Here is a 23,651-nt window from a genome sequence, read left to right as displayed (position 1 = left end):
GGTATTCTGTAGAAAGAAACACGGATTTGGACCCATTAACTCTTAAACCTACTGTGTGAGTTATGTGCTATTTTTATATCCTGTTTATAGATGAAAAACAGGTATAAACAAGTTGCATGCTCAAGGTAATTCAGTTATCAGTGGAGCCAGCTTCAGAGAGCCTACTTTTAGCCATTACCTAGAACATCTAATGATTGCACTGTCTTTGCTTATTCAATGGAGAGATTAGGTGATAACGTCACGTCACACCATATTCCCATCATCTTTTATGTGGGCAGAACACAAAGTGTGGTCAGATTTCATAGTGCAAAATGTAGAAAGCTAATTGTATGTTGGTTTCTCTTCTTAGTTTTGCCCATTCAGTGAGTAAAGGAGATGTCCAGTCAATGCCTACTGGTTTTCTTGGTCTCTTTGTTTTGTTGGACTGGGCAATCTGATTTAGGAATTCAAGAACTAGTGCTCACTTTGGCAGCACATATACCAAAACTGGGGCAACACAGAGAAGATTAGCACGGCCCCTGAGCCAAGATGACACTCAGATTCGTGAAGCGTTCCATATTTTTTGTGCTCAATAAATAATTTAAAGCATAAAAAAAGAATGTAAGAAATAAGAGAAACTGGTTTGATGCTCTCTGAACACATAGTTTACTTCGTACTCCAACTTGTGCTAAAAGAAATCGAAGACAGGGTCTTGGTTTTCTGATGCTCAAAAGTAAAGAGGAAAACATATAGACAAATTTGAAACAGCTGGATGTCATGAACTTGAATCTGGAATACTTAACTCTAAGAAATCTTGAATTTAATTATCAGAGCCACAGTATGCCTATAATAGATTAAAACAAATAAAGAATGGTGTCTCGTTCATTCCTATATTCTAACTTTGGTCTTCTTATCTACTTTTTCTATGGATATGGAATGTAGGTGATTAGGAAAAGAAAGTCCCTTAATCAGAAAATCACAATATCAAAGAAATCAAAATTGTGTCACCACATTTATGAATATATATTGTAGAGTGACTCAACGTACACTATGCAATTTGATCTTCGTAGTCACTCTTTCAAGTAGATACAGAATATTTTTTATCATCTCTATTTTAGAAAGGAAGCATAAGAAACTCAACAAATTTAAGGGACTTATCCAGGTTGACAGAGCTATTAAGTTGGATGTCAACCAAATCGTCTGAATCCAGTTCCTATGTTCTTTTGATTCTTAGGGTTTTTAATTAAGATAGGCAGCAACAAAACAACCCCCAAATCTCAGCTTACCCCCAAAAGTTTCTCATTCTTGCTTACATGGCCCACATCGTTTCGCAGGGTGTCGTCCACATGGGGACCCTGGCTATAAAGCTTCTGTATCTTGCAGCTACACCATCTGGAACTTGATGTCTCCTGAGTTGCTGAGTCATAGGAAAGAGTACAGAAGGGTCTCACATCAACAATTAAATGCTTCATCATTTCTTCTCGCAGACCATTATCCAAACATAGTCACATGGTAGGAAGTCTCAGCCTTGTGTGAACCCAGAAGGGGAAAAGAATTAGATGTGACTCAGCACTGGAAGTCTTCTGATATGGTGACCTTGGATAACTAATATTCACAGGTAGGAAAATGAGCTTTAAAAACAATGATGAAACAATTTCCCATACCAGGGGTTTCTGCAATTTCTATTTCTATAAATGACAGAATGAAAAAATAATATCCCTTTAAATTAAATCCAAAACACATCATGTATGCTAGCCGCATTTTAAAGTGCCAACAGTCTGAGAGGCAGCCAGCTACAACATTCCTTACACTCTGTGAAAAAAGCAGCCTGTATTGTCCTGATTACTGTCAATTCTTGTTTAGGAACTTAAATCTTAGGGGGATACAACCTAATGTAAAAATGAGAGAAGAAATAAATCAGCAGATTTGCTTATTAATTTTTTTTCTTCATAGCAAGGCATGAAAAACTCCCAAGATATGCTATATTACTTCACAGAGGTAGAGTTGTGATATGTTTTTTATAGCTAGAGGTCTCTGACAATTATAGGGAAGCATAATCATTCAATATTGCTCTGAACTCAGGAAGCCTGAGAGAATAGCGAGGTAAATGACCAGAGCAATTTTATATCTTAGAAATAAAAGAAACAGCATGATTTAATGGAAAAAAGAGTGAGCTGCTTAGTCAAATGTCCTTGCTTTGGTTTTTGATCATACCATTCATTGAGACTCAAGCTTGTTGACTGCAAAAATGATACAAATATCAACACCTGCCTTACTGGGTAATTGTGAGGAACCAATGGGACAGTCTTTTATGACAGCAGTCTCTAGACTGTAAAGCACTGAAATCAAACTTAGTTGTTACTGAAAATTTGTTGGGTTGATACAGAGGAAATGAAAGACCAAATTCTGTGGCACCTAAGAACCAGGGCTGGGCCATTGAAAATGTAGCCAGAGGAACTTTCTGCTTTCAACTTTCTTCCTTTGCTAACTCTTACTGCTGATGATCTAAGCATGGTATACTCTGTTCTTTCTTCCTCCATGAAGGTACAAGAAACTTAGAGCTCTTTTTATTGTTAGAAACAGTCATCATTTTTAAAGCCTTTTTTTTTCTAAATCCATTTTACATGATCAGTAGAAAAGCATGCGTGTAGAAAAAAAAACAAGCCTTAAATTTTCAAGCATGCTGAAAAGATGAATTTTTTTCCTAAAACATTTTCCTATTAACATATTGCATATGATCAGTATAATGAGACTTAATCCACTTAAGCAAGATTGCATATTTGTCTCCAAATAACACATGCCCGTTTACACGAAATATATGTGGATGAAATGCTACAATTTAAACTGTAAAGTTGAACTTGATCAAATAAACGAATACCTTAAATAAGTGAAGAAACTGATCATTAAAATTCAATTTCCACTGGATAAAATGTGTGACCAGTGTTGCAAAGCAATATGCCTATGCTACCATGGTACTAGTATTTTAGTTCAAGCTAGCGTGTTGAAGACCTGATGTTGAAAAATGGTGCTTTTTGGTTATAGACACTACTTGATATGAACTAATTTCTTCTGAAATATAATCCTCATCTTTAATTTTTTTTCTAGTACCAGAGTTTTAACGTGTCTAAATTTAACTGTCTAAATAACCACAGAGAAATCTCCTGGGAAGAAAGTGCTTCAAAGGCAGGGGCACCTGGGTGGTGCAGTTCAGTGAGCATCCGACTCTAGATTTCAGCTCAGATGGTGATTCTAGGGTTGTGGGACCAGCTCTGATCAGGCTTATGCTGAATGTGGAGCTTGCTGAGATTCTCTCTCTCTCTCTCTCTCTCTTCCCTCCCTCTTCCCCTCTCCCCTACTCACGCATGTGCTCTCTTCTCTCTCTTAAATAAAATTTAAAAAATTTCAAAAGCAGGTGGTTCCTCATATCTCTACTATACTTATGAATATTTTCTTATAAACAGCCTACTATGGATAAAAACCCAATCTTGCTATATCTCTTCCCTTTCACCTGGATGCATCCATTTATTTATTCTTTTTTTCATTTAACATATATTTGCTGAGAGTTATTATTGACAGGCACACTTTCATGTGCCTGGAATACAGACGGTAAGAACATAGAAGGTGAGTGTGGGTGTGAGGTGCTCTTTAGATTTAATCTCTCTGAGGGTGAAAGTAAGCAGAGACCTGAATCGGTTAGCCATACAGAGTTGGACAAATTTGGAAGCACAAATTGTATTCGTGTCTGGAAGGAGAGCATTGCATACAAAAGCCTGAGGTTATAGAGTATCATTGGTGTTCTTTCCATTTGGGAAAGAAGCACATGTGGCTACCTTGGCATGAGGAGTTAAAAGAAAAGTCCTTGAAGCTAGATCCTGGATGGCTTCATAAGTCAGAATGAGAAGTATAGATTTGCATTTGGCAGAATGGCAGCTGTTGGAGATTCTGGGTTAGGAGGGAGGGGCATGACTCAATTTGTGTTTTAAGGACTTCCCTGGCCACAGTCTGGAGACTAGTCTACACAGGCTTAGTGTGCAAGCAGAAAAACCACTTGGGACATCTACAGCAAGCCAGATGCTCACCTCCATGTACCAAACATGTCATAATTGTCGTTTAAGGAGCAAATTAATATACAAAATTAAAGACTGGAAGTCCAGTTCCGATATGGCTGAATTTTGTGATTGTTGTGGCTGGTTTAATACTTCTTGATGAAGTTGACAAGTTCTGAACTCTTTAAAGTCTCAGTTCCACTTATCAGTAAAATAGAATGATACCTGACTTCCCCTCCACATGTAGTGGGGGCAGGATCAAAGGAGATAATGTGTGTTGAAAGCACTGAGAAAACCATGAACTTCAAAGCATGGTACTCTACAAATGCTGGGTTTTGTTATGCATAATTATTGGTCCTGATTTGATTTAGCAAAGGACTGTTTTCTCTAAATTGGTCAAAGAGGAACCATGCCTTATTCTAAATTACAGGTAAATCTAGTTGTACCCCAAGTAAATTAAGTGGAATCTAAAGATGATCATTTAAGGTTTTTTATTTAGAAATGGAGTTTTTCCTTGAAATTTGGGTGCCCACAATTGACAAACTTGAAATACTTAAAGCTGGTAGGGTCCCTTTTAAAAAACATCCAGGTGCCTGGGTGGCTGAGTTGGTTAAGCATCTAACTTTGGCTCAGGTCATGATCACATGGTTCATGCGTTTGAGCCCCGTGTGGGGCTCTGTGCTGGCAGCTCAGGACCTGGAACCTGCTTCAGATACTGTGTTTCCCTCTCTCTCTGTCCCTCCCCTCCCTCTCAAAAAAAGAATTAAAAAATATATCTCTGTGAAGGGGTGCCTGGGTGGCTTGGTCGGTTAAGCATCTGACTCTTGGTTTCAGCTCAGGTCATAATCTCACTGTTTGCTAGTTCTAGCCCCACATTGGGCTCTGCACTGTCAGTGCAGAGCCTGCTTGGGATTCTCTCTCTGTCCCTGCCTCTCTGTCTCTGTCTCTGTCTCTCTCTCTCTCTCTCTCTCTTTCTCTCTCTCTCTCTCAGAATAAATAAATAAACTTAAAAAAAAAATTAAAAAAACCTCATATGCAATGTCATTGTTAACATTATGAAAATAAGCCATCGTGGTTTAATCAGCCGTATTGAAGTTTATAGCTGTATCTCAGGACACTTAGACACCTGTCTATATCTGGGGAAGCTAATGTCTTGTTCAGGCAAATCACAAAGCAGAATGAAGGAGTCCTCCTGATTTTGTAGATTTAGTCTAACTCTTTTTGAGTGACAGGAGAAGCAACAGGATACCTCCCCCAATCTTTCCATCCTTTTATCCATTTTACTTCTCTGTTCTTTTTTTGTCCTTATATTGAAAATATTAAGGCCTATAAAAAAGTTACCATGACTGATTAAGGAATTCAAGCTTGTTTTTGAAAAGTTTTTGTCTTCATTCTAACCTAGATCATTTGTCTAACTTGACATATTTGACTAATTTCTCCCTCCCAATTCAATTCAGTCCTTTTTCTTAGCCCCTCACTCAGATCTTCTTGCCATGGTTCTCTGGGACATGACTTCACAATCAAAAGCCTTTCTTTTCAGGAAGAGACAGAGGATAGAGGTAGGGAAAGGAAAAAAGAGAAAACCACTTTTTAAAATGTTGCCCTTCCTTCCCATCAAGTCTTTTTTCGATAACATCGCAACACATTATTTGTGATCACAACTAGTATTTATAGACATCTAGATTTTACAAAATGCTTTTTGTATATTATGTGTTAAAAAAAACATGGACACACACAGACACACATACTGTGAGAAAGCTAGCAGCACTTTATGGGGCAGAAACTGAAGCATGTATGCAAAAGCACATTCTGGAGCAAAGGAATTGACCAATGTCTTTTCAATTTTAATTTCACTTTTCTTCTCTCAATTCAGAGTTGCCTAAAAAAAGTATGTGAGTGTAGTTTTGCAATATATACTCACAAGGACTCTTATATGTTAAATCAGAAACAAATGTATCTGTCCTGACAGGGGTTAGGAGCACAGGGGACAGGAGGGTTTTAGAAGATGGACCCTTGTAGGTTGCATTTCTCACTAGCTTCTTTTTTAGTAAGTGCCCATTTAGTCAGCAAGTATTTATTGATTTATCAAGTGATGGGCACTGTGACAGAAATATGAGAAAACCGGGAGAGAGAAGCAAATGACCTACATTTACAAAGTGAATGTGGGAGAAAGAAGTACTCCTGAATTCCAGTTTAATTCTCTACACATTATGTCATACTGTGTTCCAACTGCTAATAAATATACTGATTTTGTTTAAAGAATATGACTTTTGTAAAAACTACTTCCGTAGAAGAGGTTTTTGTTTCTCTAAAGGAAGATACAATTCATGTGGGTAAAATAGCTTATGAGATGTTTGGATCAAGCTGTTGGATGTTTAAAAATCTATCATACCAGGGTGCCTGGGTGGCTCAGTCGGTTAAGTGTCCGACTTCGACTCAGGTCATGATCTCATGGTCAGTAACTTTGAACTCTGCGTTGGGCTCTGTGCTGTCAGCTCAGAATCTGGAGACCGCTTCAGATTCTGCGTCTCCCTCTCTTTTTGCCCCTCCCCTGTTTGCACTCTGTCTCTCTCTTTCTCAAAAATAAATACATGTTAAAGATTTTTTTTAATATAAAAAAGATATAAAAATCTATAACACCTATTTCTAAACAACCACTAGTTGACTGAAATTGGAGAAATAAGGAAATAAAAAAGATTTTAACAGATAGTGGTAACTATGAACTTATACATACATCTTTAGAACATGACAAATGTGAGATAGGTACAAAGAAACTATTGCCAAAAACAAGAGTAAAAGATATCAGAAAACATACAAAATACAAGTTTTTTCTTCACAACTTATAAGGAATAAAATAACAAGCAGGGAAATAATTGTATTATACAATTATGTCAGGGAAACATTTCACATTATAATCATCAAAGAAAGGACAGAAAAATCTAGTGTGGTTAACTAAAGAGTAAGATGTAAAAACAGATTTATTTTCATTAAATCTCAAATAATTTAACAAAAAGAATTAAATAACCTTTAAGAGAAATGATGGCATGTATTAGAGTACATTTCAGTTCACTATTTTTTTTTCAGTGACATGAATGGCGTATTTATTTTCTTGAACAAAACCTATGTGTCAAGGACTTTTAAAAACATCAATATATAAGTAATTGATAGAGGATGAATATGTCATTTTTCTTGTTTTTTGCAGCATAATTCTCCAGTTATTAGGTTTTGCATTTTTTAAATTAAAGAAGTAGCACCGAGCTAAAATGGACACACCAAGATTTAATAATTATATTTTTCCAGCTGTGCACATTACCAGACCCATCATTCTGAGTCATCCACATTTTTCCTACTCAAGGAAGCACCTATGATTCAAGCCCATTAAAAGCGGTCAACAGAAAGAGTATTTTGAGGTATGGAGATGATATTTTGAAATACACATCTATTCCTATAACATCTCAGAACCTGGCATAATTTATAAAAAAATAGAGGCAGATGATAGATAAGTAGATAGGAAGGTAGGTAGGTGGCTAGAGGAATAAAGACATCCTTGCATTGTATGTAAATGTTACATATGAAAAACTATTAGGAAAAATGTGCCACTTTAAAATTAATTTTTTAAGTTAGGAAACTAGCAGTTTCCAGTATTTAGTAATTACCATCTAATTAAAGGATGTGCTAAATAGCTTGAAAGTTCATCTCATAAATTCTCTTGAAGAAACAGCTATATTGAGGTACTATTGATTACAAAAATCGTACATGTCTCATGTGTACAACTTGATGAGTTTGGGTTTCTTGACTTCAGTGTGTTGAGGACATTTGGTCTTTGCAGTTTAGATACTCTGCCATTTTTATCTACCAAGTCTTCTTCGGCATTTTTCCTTAGAAGGCAGAATAAAATTCTTTCATCCAGTTTCTGCAATTATTTTGGAAGACACAGACTCACCATGTGGGCCCTGGTATTGACACTGCTGTGATATTTCTGCCTCTCCGAATGCAAGGTTAAAAAATAATAATAATTAGTTCAAAAAGGAGGGTTTGCCAGAAACTTACCGACTTGCTTAACAAATGCCTTTTTTTTTTTTTCTGGCTTGTTGAGAATTGTTTCCTTGACTGATACCACCTTGGGATATCCTAGCCAAGCTAAAGAACATTTTGTTTAACAGCTACCAGTGATTTAATGCATATGTTTTGTGCCAACTCTTTTCAAATGTTTGGAGTTTAGCATCTCATTTAATCCACACAATACTTGTATGGGGCTGGGAAGCAATCATATTCATTTAACATGGGAAAAGGGGTCATACAGAGAGGTAGGTTCCATACTCAGGATCACTTACACCGACTGGGGAGAGCCAAGCCAAGAATACAGGTAGCCAATCTTCGCGCCTAACAACCTCACTCTACCCATCCTGTGACATGGAGTAAACCCAAGCTTAGGCAGCACGTAAGTCATTAGCACTTGAGTCAGTCATTAACAGTTTTGGTTACATCTAGACTCTTGTATTTGTTTTAAGTAATTTTCAGTCCTTTCAGAAAGGAAAAAAAAAAAACTCACGTATTAGTCATGTATCGTGTTGGAAAAACTGAACAGCAACAGATCTTGACTAGAACCCATTTCCTCTGAGTTGTCTTCTAAAAATTCACTTGTGACATTACTCTGTCCTCTCTCACTTCATCGCAGCTCCTTCTCAATATCATCTGTAGAATCCTTTTCTTCCACATGCTCTCCAAATATTGATGGTCTATAGGATTTTAGACTCAGTCTCCTTTCTATCAATTTCTGAGTGATACGAGCCATTCAGCATGAGTGACCACCTGTGTGTGTGTGAATAACTTCCGAATCCTCTTGGCTAGGCCATGTTTTCTGTGTACTCTGGATTAGTATATACCATTGTCTCCTTAAGAGCTATGCTAAGATTTTCCAAAGGGATAAAATGTCAGTTAAACTCATCAATGTCCTTTTTACTCAAATGCCTTTCCCCCCTATTTTTATGTATTGTTAACGTCATCATGAGCCGCAAAGAGAAGCCACCAATGTATTTTGGTGCCTATCTCATGCTCTCTCCCTTTCATATTCTCCCAGTCACTAAGTCCTGTAGATTTTATTTCCCAAATGCTGTTTAAATGTGCTTCCTCCTTCCCATTTCTTTTATTGCTAATGTACTTTACATGTTTATATTCTGACTTACAGGCTGTTAGGATAAACCCCTACTTGGTCTTCATTGATTTTTTTCATCCTGCTCCATTTACCACTTTAAAACCCAGTATTCTTTCCAAAAAACATACTCTCTTGATGTTGCTTACATGTTACAACCTTTGACAATTCCACACACCAGTGGAAAATGGCTGGCTCCCTAATGTATTATATAAGGTCTCATAACAATATATTTTTCTAATTTTTTTAATGTTTATTTGTTTAGAGAGAGAGAGAGAGAGAGAGAGAGAGAGAGAGAGAGAGAACGAACGAACAGGGCAGGGCCAAAGAGGGAGGAGGGAGACAAAGAATTTGAAGAAGGCTCCAGGCTCTGACCTGACAGCACAGAGCCTGATGCGGGGTTCGAACCCATGAACTGTGAGATCATGACCTGAGTCAAAGTCAGACATTTAACTGGCTGAGCCACCCTGGCGCCTCAAGGGTCTCATAACAATCTTGCCTGCTGTCTTTTACTGCCTCTTTTATTACCTATTTTCACACTATACTATAGCCACCCCAAACTTTTTTCTTTCCCCAGACATATCTTTTCCTCATTAAAAACAAAACAAAATAAAAACTGGTATTCATTTTCTCTGAGCTCTCTCCCTTGGTTACTTAAACCAGAGTAATCCTACATCTTTCATCCATGATATAAATTGCAACCATTTCATAGGAGAATAGCCATTGGTGGGGAAATCATTCCCTCTCTCTGTTTGATAACACTCTTCTTATATCTACTCTTGCGTTGGCATGCTAATTTTTTTTTTAGTTTATTTATTTTGAGAGAGACAGAGCACAAGTGGGGGAGAGGCAGACAGAGAGGGAGACAGAGAATCCTAAACAGGCTCCATGCTGTCATTGCAGAGCCCCATATGAGGCTCCAACTAATGAAACTGTGAGATCACGACCTGAGCCGAAATGAAGGGTCACATGCTTAACTTACTGAGCCACCCAGGCACCCCTGAATTTTATTGTTCTTAATAGTTTTCCAACCTAAGTTTCTTTCTTTCTTTCCTTTTTTTTGGTCTATATTTATCATGGATATTGGCATGTAATTTTCTTTTCTTATAGTGTCCTTGTCTGTTTTTGGTATCAGGGTAATGCTAGCCTCATAAAATGAATTTGGAAGTGTTCCTTCCTCTTCTATTTTTTTTTTTAAAGTTTGGAAAGAACTGGTATTATTTCTTCCTTAAATATTTGGTAGAACTCACCAGTGAAGCCATCTGGTACTGGTCTTTTATTTGTTGGTAGGTGTTTGATTATTAACTCAGTCTTCTTACTAATAATGTCTGTTTCTTCATGATTCAGCCTTGGTAGGTTGCATATCTCTAGGAATTTATCCATTTGTTTTGTTTTGTTTTGTTTTGTTTTGTTTTGTTTTGTTTTAGGTTGTCCAAATTGTTGTCCTATAATAGTTCATAAGATTATATTTCTTATGACTCTTTGTATTTGTATGCTTTCCAGCAATTACAGTACTAGGTATTTACACAGAGAACACAAAAACACTAATTCAAAGGGATACATGCACTCTGACATTTATAGTAGCAGCACCTACAATAGCCTAATTATGGAAACAGCCCGAGTGCCCATTAATTGATGAATGGATAAAGAAGATGTGATATATTTGTATGATGGAACATTACTCATCCATAAAAAGGAATGAAATCTTAACATTTGTAACAACATGGATGGAACTAGAGAGTATTATTCGAAGTGAAATAAATATATCAGACAAAGACAAATAGCATACACTTTCACTCATATGTGGAGCTTAAGAAAAAAACAATTCATTTCTGATTTTATTTGAGTTCTCTTTTTATGGTGAGTTTGTCAAAATAGACTTCCTCTATATTGTTTATATTTTAAAAAAGATCTTAGCTTCAGTGATCTTTTCTATTCTCTTTTAGTCTCTATTTAATTTATTTGTACTCTGATCTTTAATTCTTTCCCTATACTATGGGTTTACTTGTTGTTTTTTTCCTAGTTCCTTGAGGTATAAAATTAGGTTGTGTATTTGAGATCTTTCTTGCTTCTTAATGTGGGCATCTATCACTACAAAGTTCCCTCTTAAAACTACTTTTTCTGCATCCCATAAGTTTTAGTATATTTCCATTTTCATTTGTCTCAAGATATTATTACATTTATTTTCTAATTTATTCTTCAACTCATTGGTTGCTCATTAGTATGTTGTTTAATTTCTGTGACTTGTAAATTTTCCAGTTTTCTCCTTATGATTAACTTTTAGTTTTATACCATTGTGGTTGGAAAAGATGCATGGTATGATTTCAGCCTTCTTAAATTTATTAAGACTTGTTTTATGACCTAACACATAATATATCCTGGGGGGAGTTTCATGAGTGCTTCAGAAGCATATGTATTCTGCTACTTTTGGATAGAACATCTATAAATGTCTGTCAGGTCCATCTGGTTTAACATGTCGATTAAGTCCATTGTTTCTTCATTGATTTTCTGTCTGGATGATGTATCCATTGATGAAAATGGGGGTACTAAAGTTCCCTAATATTATTGCATTGCTGTCTATTTCTCCTTTTTAGGTCTGTTCATATTTGCTTTATATAAACCCAATTTCAAGATGAATAGCATATGATATTAGTTGTACAGACTTTATAAAAATGTCCCCTGTAAAATGTTTTGGTACATAGTAGACAAACAGCAAATATTGCCAAGCTAATAAATGATTGAAGAGTAGAGAATAACTATGAAATTTGCTTGGAATTGAAAAATATTCAATATTTACCTTAGCAAAAATATACAACATAAGATGTCTAGTGTGAATGTCATACAACCTGAAAAAAGGATACTTGCATTAATGTAAAGCCATGATTTATTCACATAATAGCAAAAGTATCACATTGTTACAAAATTCTTATTACTACACTGAAAAAGACTTTCAGACATTAATTTTGACAATACAGATCTGTAACAAAACTGACATTTCAAGGTCAAAAATGCTAATTGAGTCTTGGGCAAATGTAAAATGGCTTATTGGAAAGAAGTTGGAATAATTAATCTTGGAGATGATAAAGTATCTGACATTTGATTAATAAAATGAGAATATCAGGTTAGGTTAAAGGTTACTAAAAAAAAATGAAGGCTTTTCTTTTCTCCTTAACATTACTTTACAGACAATTTTGATGCCAGTAATTTTGCCCATACTGTTTCTACATATATTATTCTGCTCAGGAATTTTGTTCAATTTATCTTTTAAATTTCAAACACTATTTTTCAAACTTCAGCATGCATATGAATAACCTAGAGATATTGGTAATGTAGGCTCAGATGAAGTGGGTCTGGGGTAAAGCCCATGTTTCTATAATGCTAGAAAGCTCAATTTCAGTGCTGCTGGTCAGAGTACTATACTTTGAGACAGTATTTATGACAGTGTCTCAAAATTTTGTTGCACAGTGGTATTATCAGAAGACCATTGATTATCAGGGAAACAGAAATACAAAACTACAATGAGATATCACCTCACACCTGTCAGAATGGCTAAAATCAACAATACAAGATACAACAGGTGTTGGTGAGGATGCGAAGAAAGGGGAACCCTCTTGCACTGTTGGTGGGAATGAAAACTGGTGCAGCCACCCTGGAAAACAGTATGGAGGTTGCTCAAAAAGTTAAAAATATAATTACCCTACGATCCAGAAATTACAGTACTAGGTATTTATACAGAGAATACAAAAACACTAAATCAAAGCGATACATGCACTCCAGTGTTTACAGCAGCATCATGTACAATAGCCTAATTAGGGAAACTGTCCAAGTGTCCACTGATTGATGAATGGTTAAAGAAGATGTGGTATATTTATATAATGGGATATTACTTGGTCAAAAAAAGAATGAAATCTTACCATTTGTAACAACGTGGATGGAGCTAGAGAGTATTATACTAAGTGAAATACATCAGAGAAAGACAAATACCATATGCTTTCACTTATATGTGGAGCTTAAGAAACAAAACAAATGGGCAAAGGAAAAATAAAAGAGGCAAACCAAAGAGAACACCAAAATGACAACAAGCACATGAAAAGATGTTCAATATCACTAATCTTCAGGGAAATGTAAATAATAACCTTAATGAGATATCACCTCTTACCTATTAGAATGATTATCACCAAGAAGACAAAAGACAATAGGAACTGGTGATGATATGGCGAAAAATTTATACATTATTGGTGGGGATGTAAATTGGTCCAAGAAATATGGAAAATAATATGGAGATTCCTTAGAAAGTTAAAAATAGAACCACCATACCATCCAGCAATTTCTCTGTTGGGTACAGGCATCCATTGCTTTATTGGGCTTTACTTTATTGAATGTTGAGGATATTGTGTTGTTTACAAATCAAAGGTTTGTGGCAACCCTCAGTCGAGCACATCTGTCATCCCCATTTTTCCAAAAACATTTGTTCACTTTGTATCTGTGTCACATTTTGGTGATTTTTGCAATATTTCAAACTTTCTCAGCATTATCTTATAAGGTACGGTGATCTCTGATCAGTGGTCTTTGATGTTACCATTGTAATTATTTTGGGGTGCCAAAAACCACACCCATATAAGATGGTAAACTTAATCCATAAATGTTAATGTGTGTTCTGACTGCTCCACCAAGGGCCATTGCCTCATCTTTCTCCATTTTCTCAGGCCCCCCTATTACCTGAGAGAGGTAAATAGGCCAATTAATAGTTCTAGAGTGGCCTCTAAGTGTTCAGATGAAAGGAAGGGTTGTGTATCTTTCACTTTAAATCGAAAGCTAGGAATGATTAAACTTTGTGAGGAAGGCATGTGGAAGCCAAGATAGCCTGAAAACTAGGCCTCTTGGGTCAAGTTTGAATGAACGCAAAGGAAAAGTTCTTGAAAGAAATGAAAAGTGCTACTCCAGTGAACACATGCATGATAAAGCAAATAGTCTCGTTGCTGATATAAAGAAAGTTTTTGTAGTCTGGCCATAAGATCAAACCAGTCACAATATTCCTTTAAACCAAAATTTAATCCAGAGCAAGGTCCTGATTCTGTTTAATTCTTTGAAGGCTGAGAAAGGTGAGGAAGCTGCAGAAGAAAAGTTTGAAGCCAGCAGAGGTTGGTTCATGAGGTTTTAGGAAAGAAGCCATATTCATAACATAAAAGCACAAGGGGAAGCAGCAGGTGCTGATGTAGAAGCTGTAGCAAGTTACCCAGAAGATCTAGCTAAGAGAATTCATGAAGGTCAGACTCAGTAGCAGATTTTCATTGTAGACAAAACAGCCTTGTACTGGAAGGAGATGCCATCTAGGACTTTCATAGCCAGAGAGGAGAAGTCACTGCCTGGACTCAAAGCTTCCAAGGATAGGCTGACACTCTTGTTAACAGCTAATGCAGCTGGTGAGTTTAAATTGAAGCCACTGTTCACTTACCATTTCAAAATTTCTAGGGCCCTTAAGAATTATGCTAAACTGACTTTCCTTGTTCTCTCTATATAACACAAAGCCTGGATGACAGCACATCTGATTACGACATGGTTTACTGCATATTTTAAACCCACAGGAGCCCTAATACTGAAAAAAAAAATCCTTGAAAATATTACTGCTCATTGACAGTACATCCGGTACCCCAAGTGCTCTGATGGAGATGGACAAGATTAATACTGTTTTCATGTCTGCTAACCCAACATCCATTCTGTAGCCCATAGATCAAGGAGTAATTTTGACTTATGAATCTAACTTAGCATGTAAGAAATACACTTCCTAAGTCTATGCCTGCCATAAAGAGTGATTCCTCTGATGGAATTGGCTAAAGCTGAAAACCTTCTGGAAAGGATTCACTATTCTAGATGCCATTCAGAATATCTGATTTATGGGAAGAGGTCAAAATATCAACATTAACAGGAGTTGGGAAGAAGTTGAATCCAACCTTCATGGATAACTTTGAGAGGTTCAAGACTTCATGGAGGCAAGATATGGTAGAAATAGTGAGAGATTTAGAATTAGAAGTGGAGACTGAAGATGTGACTGAATTGCTGTAATCTCATGATTAAATTTACATGGATGGAGAGTTGCTTCTTACAGATGAACACAGAAGTTGGTTTCTTGAGATGAATCTACTCCTAGTGAAGATGCTGGGAAGATTGTTGAAATGACAACAAAAGATTTAGAATATTATATAACTTAGTTGAGAAAGCAGTGGCAAGAGTTGAGCACATAGACTCCATTTTTGAAAGAAGTTCTATGGTGGGTAATTGCTATCAAATAGCATCACATGCTACAAATTGTTCATGAAGGATAGAGCCAATTGTCATGGCAAACTTCAGTGTTGTCTCATTTTAAGAAATTGTCATAGCACCTCAGCCTTCAGCAACTACCACCTTGATCAGTCAGTCACATCAGTATCAAGGCCAGACCCTTCACTGGCCAGAAGATAATGACTTGCTGAAAGCTCAAATGATGTTTAGCATTAAGCATTTTTAATTAGTGTATGTACATTTTTTTTTAAGAATTAATGCGTGGGTAGGGGTATACTGTAATCAACCTCATAGTCTTTTAATTGCCTATCCAGTAAGCTTATATTTCATGAAACATTTGTTACTCAGATTAAGACACTCTTAGAACCTAAAGTAGTAGCTGATGGCTATCTGTGGAAAAAAATTTTTTTAACTTGAAGTACATTGTCTAAAATAGGCATCCTCATCTGTAGTAACCAGAACCTCGCTCATTGTCGTGTACATCACAAGTTGCAATTTGGAAAACCTGCTGTATTAAAATTCTTCCAGGACATAGTTCTTTGAATACAGATGTTCTCTTCCAAACACTGATTACTGCAACAGCACTTATCATGTATAAAAGAAGAAAGGTCACTAAGGCCTAAGAGTTTTAAAAATCAGCAAAGCTTATTTTAATTTAACATACTGTTTTCTCTTCAATATGTGATGGCACAGGAATGTTGTTAAATGAAGGGGTAGCAGTAAGGGGAGCATTTAAATTGCAGAAGTAAAAGAGCTGTTAGATTTATAATTTTGATGAGTTTACTTTTATAGAGAAGATACTCCTTCCCTACAATTATTTCTGGATTGTCAAATCACTTCCATTATTAAAAGGCGAAATTGTTTAAAAAAAACTTAATGCTCTTGCACATTTAATTAAAAGACTACAGTATGTAATATGAACAGAACCTTCAAATGTACTGGAAAACTGAAAAATTCACTTGGCTTGCTTTATTGCAATATTTGCTATATTGCAGTGGTCTGGAATCAAACCCATAATATCTCTGAGGTACTCCTGTATCATATTCATTCAGAAAATGAGGGAAAGTAATAGCATTGGGGTGCCTGGGTGGCTCAGTCTGTTAAGTGTCTGACTCTTGATTTCAGCTCAGGTCATGATCTCATGGTTCGTGAGTTCAAGCCCTGCGTTGGGGTCTGGGCTGACAGTGCAGAGCCTGCTTGGGATTCTCCTTCCCTCCCCTCTCTCTGCCCCTCTCCTGCTCATCCTTTCTCTGTCCCTCAAAATAAATAAATACACTTAAAAAATAACAGCATCTTCATTTTGATGTAATGAGTAAGTAAGTAAACAAATATCGGGCAATATGCACTCATTATATACACTATTAATATATCATTTTACCATTATAGTTATTATTACTATAAATGTGGTTATCATAACACAAATAGAATAAATTTAACTTATTTTATGGATGCTGTAATCAAAACCAATAGAACTAATCAGTATATAATCCTAGTTAAGTTACATGTTTCTAGTTCAACCCTTCCACACACTGCTGGTATTCTTAATTCCTACACCAGCATTTCTTATACAGTTTGTATTCTTACAGTATTTTTATTGTCATTGACAGTTTACAAAACACACACAATAAGTTCATTTAACCCTCACAACAATTTGTGTGGAGTTATCATTAACCCAGAGATGAGGATTCTAAAGCTTTAAGTTGTTTAGCAACTACCTCAGTTTCAAACAGCTGGTAAATAGTAAAACTGAAGTCAAAACCAGAGTCTCTCTATAAGGCTGGTGTTACTCTGATATCCAGACAAAAATATCACAAGAAAGAAAACTATAGACCAATATCTATTATGAATGTAGATGCAAAACTCCTCAAGAAAATGTCAGCAATTTATTAAGAGTATTATATACTGTGAACAAGTGAGATTTATGCCGTGAACATGAGATAGGCTAAACTTAACCAATGCAGTACACCATAGTGATAGCATAAAGAGGAAACAAAATAAAACAAAAAGTATCACACATAATTATCTCAATACATGTAGAAAAAAGTTGACAAAATCTGACACATTTTCATGATAAAAATACTCTGTGATCTAGGAATAGAAGGGAACTTACTGGGGCGCCTGGGTGGCGCAGTCGGTTAAGCGTCCGACTTCAGCCAGGTCACGATCTCGCGGTCCGTGAGTTCGAGCCCCGCGTCGGGCTCTGGGCTGATGGCTCAGAGCCTGGAGCCTGTTTCCGATTCTGTGTCTCCCTCTCTCTCTGCCCCTCCCCCATTCATCCTCTGTCTCTCTCTGTCCCAAAAATAAATAAAAAATGTTAAAAAAAAAAAAAAGAAGGGAACTTACTCAATTTGACAACGAAATGTCTTTGAAAACCCACTGCTAACATGGTACTTAGTGGTGAAAGACTAAAAGCTTCCCCCCTAAAGTCAGGAAAAAGACAAGGAGGTAGAATCTCACTTATTCTCTTCAACATTGTACAGGAAGTTCTAGCCAATTAGGCAAGAAAAACATAAGGCATCTAGATTTGAAAGGAGGAAGCAAAACTATCTGTGCAGATGATATGATCTTATATATAGAAAAATGGAAAGATTGCACACACACAAGACTACCAGAGTTAATAATGAGTTCTGCAGAGTTTAGGCTAGAAGTCAATATGCAAAAAGTAGCTGATCTCTATACGCTAGCAATGAAAAATCCAAACATGGAATTAACAAAACAATTCCATTTACAATAACACCAGAAAGAATAAAATGCTTAGGAATGAGTTTAACCAAGTAATTGCAAGTTTTATACAATGAAAAAATAAAATATTGTTGAAAGTAATTCAACCTAAACAAGCTGAAAGACATGCCATGTTTGTAGATTGGAAGACCATATTAAGATGGCAACACTCTTCAAAATGATCTACAAATTCAATTCAATCTCTGTCAAAATTCCAAAACTGCCTTTTTTTCGGTCTTTTTTTTTTTTTTAATGGACAGGTTGATCCTAAAATTTACATAACTCCAAGGGATTCCAGATAGCTGAAATAATCTTTTTAAAAAGGAGAACAGAATTTGTGGACTCACGCTTCTCAATCTCAAAACATACTTCAAAGCTACAGTAATCAAAACACCACTATTCTGGTATGAGGACAGATTTATAGATCAATGAAAGAGAATTCTGAGTCCAAAAATGAACCCATCATCTATGGCTAATTGATTTTTGAGGGTACCTAGACCATTCAATGGGGAAAAAAAGCTTTTTGTTTGTTTTTTGTCTTTTTTTTTTAACCACTGGTACTGGGACAACTGGATATGCACATTTAAAAAAAAACAACTTTGAACCTCTTTATCACACTGCATATGAAAATTAACTCAAAATAGATCAAAGACCTAAATGTAAGTGCTAAAACAATAAAAAAAAATTAAAAAGAAACATAGGTGTAAATCTTTGTGACCTTGGATTAGGCAGTGGCTTCTTAAATATAATATCAAAAGCAAAAATAACAAAACCTAGATAAATTGAACTTCATTAAAATTAAAATCTATTTTTTTTGCATTGAAGGACACTATTAAAAATATAAAAATACAATTGATAAAGAGTTGCAAATCAAGTGTCTGATAAAGTTCTAGTGACCAGACTATATTTTTTTTTAATTTTTTTTTTCAGACTATATTTTTAAAAATGTTTACAAGTTAAAAAAAATACCAAAAAATATTTAAGAGGTAAACAATTTGAATAGCTATATCTCTAAAGAAGATATGCAAGTGACCAAAAAGAATGTGAAAGGGTGTTCAGCATCATTAATCATTAGAGGGATTGAAAGTTAACTCACAGTGAGATGCCACTTAACATCCATGAGGATAGCTAGTATTTAAAAAAAAAAAAAAAAGGAAATTACAAATATTGGTAAGCATGTGGGGAAATTGGAAAACTTGTACATTGTTAGTTGTATTGTACAAGGGTATAGCCATTTTGGAAAGCAGTTTGGCAGTTTCTTAAAAAATAGGGTTACCATATGAAACAGTAGTTTTGCTAGGTCTATAGCTAATATAACTGAAAACATAAGTTCACGCTAAAACTTGTACATGGATGTTTATGGCAGCATTATTTATACTAACCAAAAAGTGGAAACAACCCCAAAGTCCATCAACTTCTGAACTGATAAATAAAAGTTATATATCTGTACAGAATATATTCAGTCATAAAAAAAATACTGGGATAGGCTATAACATGAATGAACCTTAAAATATTATGCTTAATACAAGATGCCAGAAAAAAAAGCCCACATATATACTATGATTCCATTTATGGGAAATTTCCAGAATAATTAAATCCAGTTTCCAGCATGTAAGAGGATAGATGAATGGGAAGGTATGGGGTTTTTCTTTGGGGTGATGGAAATATTCTGGAATTAGGTAGTGGTGATGGTTACATATTATAAATGTATTTAAAACCACTGAGTTATGTACTGTAAAATTTTTAAAATGGTGACCTTTTTTGTTATGTGGATTTTATCCCAATTAGAAAATAAGAAATAAACAATAACAACAAAGGAGATTCTCATGCAATGCAGGTTTTCACAATGGCACTATGCTATTCAATGACTGCATTTTTACCTAAGTAAAAGCTTGTAGAGTTGCTTTTTAACATTGGAATTCAATACACGAGTATCTTTAACCATAACTATATAGAGTCATACAATGTATATTTGTTGAAATAGCATTCTCTACAATCTCTTTCAGAGAATAAAAGCATAGAAAACATGTCCTACCTCATTGTGTGAGGCCAGCATTACCCAAATTAAAAAACTAGACAAAGATATTACTAGGAAAGAAAATGACAGACTAATGTTTCTCATGAACTTAGATGCAAAAATATTTTAAAAAAATAGTGAATTAAATACAAAAAGTATTAAAAAATATGCTACAAATAAGTGGGGTTTGTCCCAGGTATGCAAGACTGGTTCAACATTCCAAAATTCAATTAATGTAACCCATCACATCAACAGTCTAAAAACAAACAAAAATCACACGGTCATATCTATAGATGCAGAAAAAGCATTTGATGAAATCCAACATCCATTCATGAAAAAAAACCCTCAGTAAACTATGAATAGAGAGGAAATACTTTAATTTAAGACTGCCTATAAAAAAAAAAAAACTTAGCACCTAACATAGTCAATGGTAAGAAACTTGAAGCTTTTTCTCTAAGATCAGGTACAAGGCAAGGATGTTCCCTGTCACCTCTCCTTTTCAGCATTGCGATACAAGTCCTTGCTAATGTAATCAGACAAGGCAAGGAAATAGAATGTATACAGAATGGGAAGGAAGAAACAAACTGTTACTGTTCACTAATGTTCATAGATGACTTTGTCTACGTAGAAAATGCAAAAGAATCAACAACAACAACAAAAAAACCCATGGAACTAATAAGCAACTACAGCACAGCTTCAGTATATGAGTTTAATATTCAAAAGTGATTACTTTCCTGTATGTCAACAATAAACAAATAGAATTTGAAATTAAAAACATAATTACATTTGTATTAGCCCTCAAAAAATCAAATATATATATATATATAACAAAATATGTACAAGATTTATATAAGGAAAACTACAAAACTCTGATAAATGGAATCAGAGAACTAAATAAATGACATTGCATGTTTATGGAAATGAACCCAATTGGGGAAATGAACCAATATTGGGGAAAACCCAATATTGTCAAGATGTCAGTTCTGCTCAACTGGATCTCTACATTCAATGCAATCCCAATTAAAATCCTGGCAAATTATTTTATGGATTTCAAAAAAAAAAAAAAAACAACTGATTCTAAAGTTATAGAGAGGCATAAGGGGAAGTATATCCAATGCAATATTGAATAAAAGAACAAAGTTGGAGGACTGACACTACCTGAATTCAAGAATTACTCTAAAGCTACAATCATTAAGACAGTGTGCTATTGTTGAAATAGTAGAATCATGGAACAAAATAGCCCAGAAACACCCTTTGATCTTTGACAAAGGAGCCAAGGTGAAACTTTGAAACAAAGACAGTTTCTTCAACAAATGATAGTCAACAACTGGACATTCACATGCAACACAAGACCAAAAAAAAAAAAATGGATCTAGACACAGGCCTTACACCTTTCACTTAAAATTAACTCAGAAATCTATCACAGATCTAAATATAAAATTTAGATCCATTAAACTTGTAGCAGATAACAGCAGAAAACCTAGATGACTTTGGTTGTGTCTATGACTTTTTGGATACAGTACCAAAGGCATGATGCATGAAAGAAATAATTGATAAACTGCATTTTGCTAAAATTAGTTACTTCTACTCTGTGAAAGACAATATCAAAAGAATGAGAAGCCACAGACTGGGAAAAAATATTTGCAAAAGACACATTTGATAAAGGACTGCTATTCAAAATATACAAAAAATGCCTAAAACTCGACAAGGTGTAGTAACATATGATGACAGATGGCTCTGTGTTTATTGTGGTGAGTATCGAGTAATGTATAGAATTGTCAAATTACTATGATGTACACCTAAAACTAATATAATAACATATGCCAACCATACTTCAATAATATAATTTAAAAGAATAAACACATAAACCTGGTGGGGGAGAGTGGGGATTGCAGGAAAAAAACCAAACCAAACCAAAACAAAACTCAACAAAACAACATGCAACCTGATTAAAAAATAGCCCAAACAACTTATCAGACAGTACACCAAAGACAATATACAGATGGCAAAAAAAAAAAAAAACATATGAAAGGATGGTCCACATCATATGTTATTAGTGAATTGTGTATTAAAATAAATATCACTACCCACCTATTAGAATGGCCACATTCTAGAATACTGATAACACCTAATCCTGGTGAGGATGTGGAACAATAGGAAATCTCATTCATTGTTGGTGGGAATACAAAATGGTACAGCCACTCTAGAAGAAAGTTTAGTGATTTTTGTAAAACTAAACATAGTCCTACCATATGATCCATCAGTTTTGCTGCTTGGTTCTTACCCAAAGGAGTTGAAAACATATGACCACAGAAACACCTGCACACAGATGTTTGTAGCAACTTTATTCAAAATTGCCCAAACTTGAAAGGCAACCAACATGCCATTCAATAGGTAAATAGGTAAATGAACTGTGGTACATCTGGACAATTGAATATTTTTCAGTGCTAAAAAATAAGTTACCAAGGCATAAAAAGACATGAAAGAACCTTAAATGCATATTCCTAAATGAAAAAAAAAGTCATAGTATATGATTCCAACCACAAGGTATTCTGAAAACCACAAAACTGTGAAGAAAGAAACTGAATTAAAGAAGACCTGTGGTTTCCAGGAATTAGGGGTAGAGAAGGATGAATAAGTAGAGCACAGAGGATGTTTAGGGTAGTGCAAATACTCTATATTATGGTATATTATGGTATAATGATGGGTACAGGTCATTATACATTTGTCCAAACCCATAGAATTTACAATGCCGAGTGAGCCCTAATGTAAGCTATGGATTTTGAATGATTATGATATATCAGTGTAGGTTTCTCAACTGTAAATAATGTACCTCTTTGGTGGAGGATATTGATAAGAGAGGATGTGCATGTGTAAGGGGACAGAGTATGGAAATGTTCTGTACTTTCAGTTGTGCTGTGAACTTAGAACTACTTAAAAAAAATGAAGTCTTTAAAAATAAATAATCAAATTAATTTTGTGACACAGTAAAATGGATAATGTATTTTATATAGAAAATCAGATCACGTGCCTTAATGATTACATGCTAAATCCACGGCTTACCGAAGAGTAAATTTCCACTATTTCAGCCAAGTATTATTATTTTTAAGGAAAAGAAGCCCAGTCAAATGAGCTCAAGAAAAAAAATAACATTCAATGAAAGAACATAGGGATATTTCAATGAACTCAAGCCCAAGAGTGAGATCTCATGTAGCCCAGCGACTGATGTTTGGAAAGGCGGGTATTGCACTAGTGCTCTCATTCTTCATAGGCCATCTTTCAGAGTGACTGAGAGTAGTGTGGTTCTCAGTGAAGGATGCCTAGATTGGGCAAGCACCCCAAAAGTTATAGTCTGTACTTTATTATAGGATTGCATTGAAACTCATTATCTTTCTCTACTCCCTATTTTTCTATTTTAGCCATTTGCTACTGTAAAGAGGAAAAATAACCTTTAGGT

At 35.2% G+C, this 23,651-nt stretch overlaps 1 non-coding gene across 1 annotated transcript; it reads left to right on the top strand.

The window, feature by feature from the left end:
- Positions 1-456: 456 nt before the first annotated feature.
- LOC124529450 (U6 spliceosomal RNA) lies at positions 457-563 on the top strand. Its single transcript, XR_006966347.1, has one exon. It is a non-coding gene; the product is annotated as a U6 spliceosomal RNA (small nuclear RNA).
- The last annotated feature ends 23,088 nt before the right edge of the window (positions 564-23,651 follow it).

This window comes from Lynx rufus, unplaced genomic scaffold (assembly GCF_022079265.1).
Source record: "Lynx rufus isolate CCGP_SWC_20201006 ecotype Redwood Valley unplaced genomic scaffold, mLynRuf1.p SCAF_6, whole genome shotgun sequence".
NCBI classification, from domain to species: Eukaryota; Metazoa; Chordata; class Mammalia; order Carnivora; family Felidae; genus Lynx; species Lynx rufus.
Note: the sequence above shows the minus strand (reverse complement) of the source record. Positions and strands in the feature narration are given on the sequence as shown.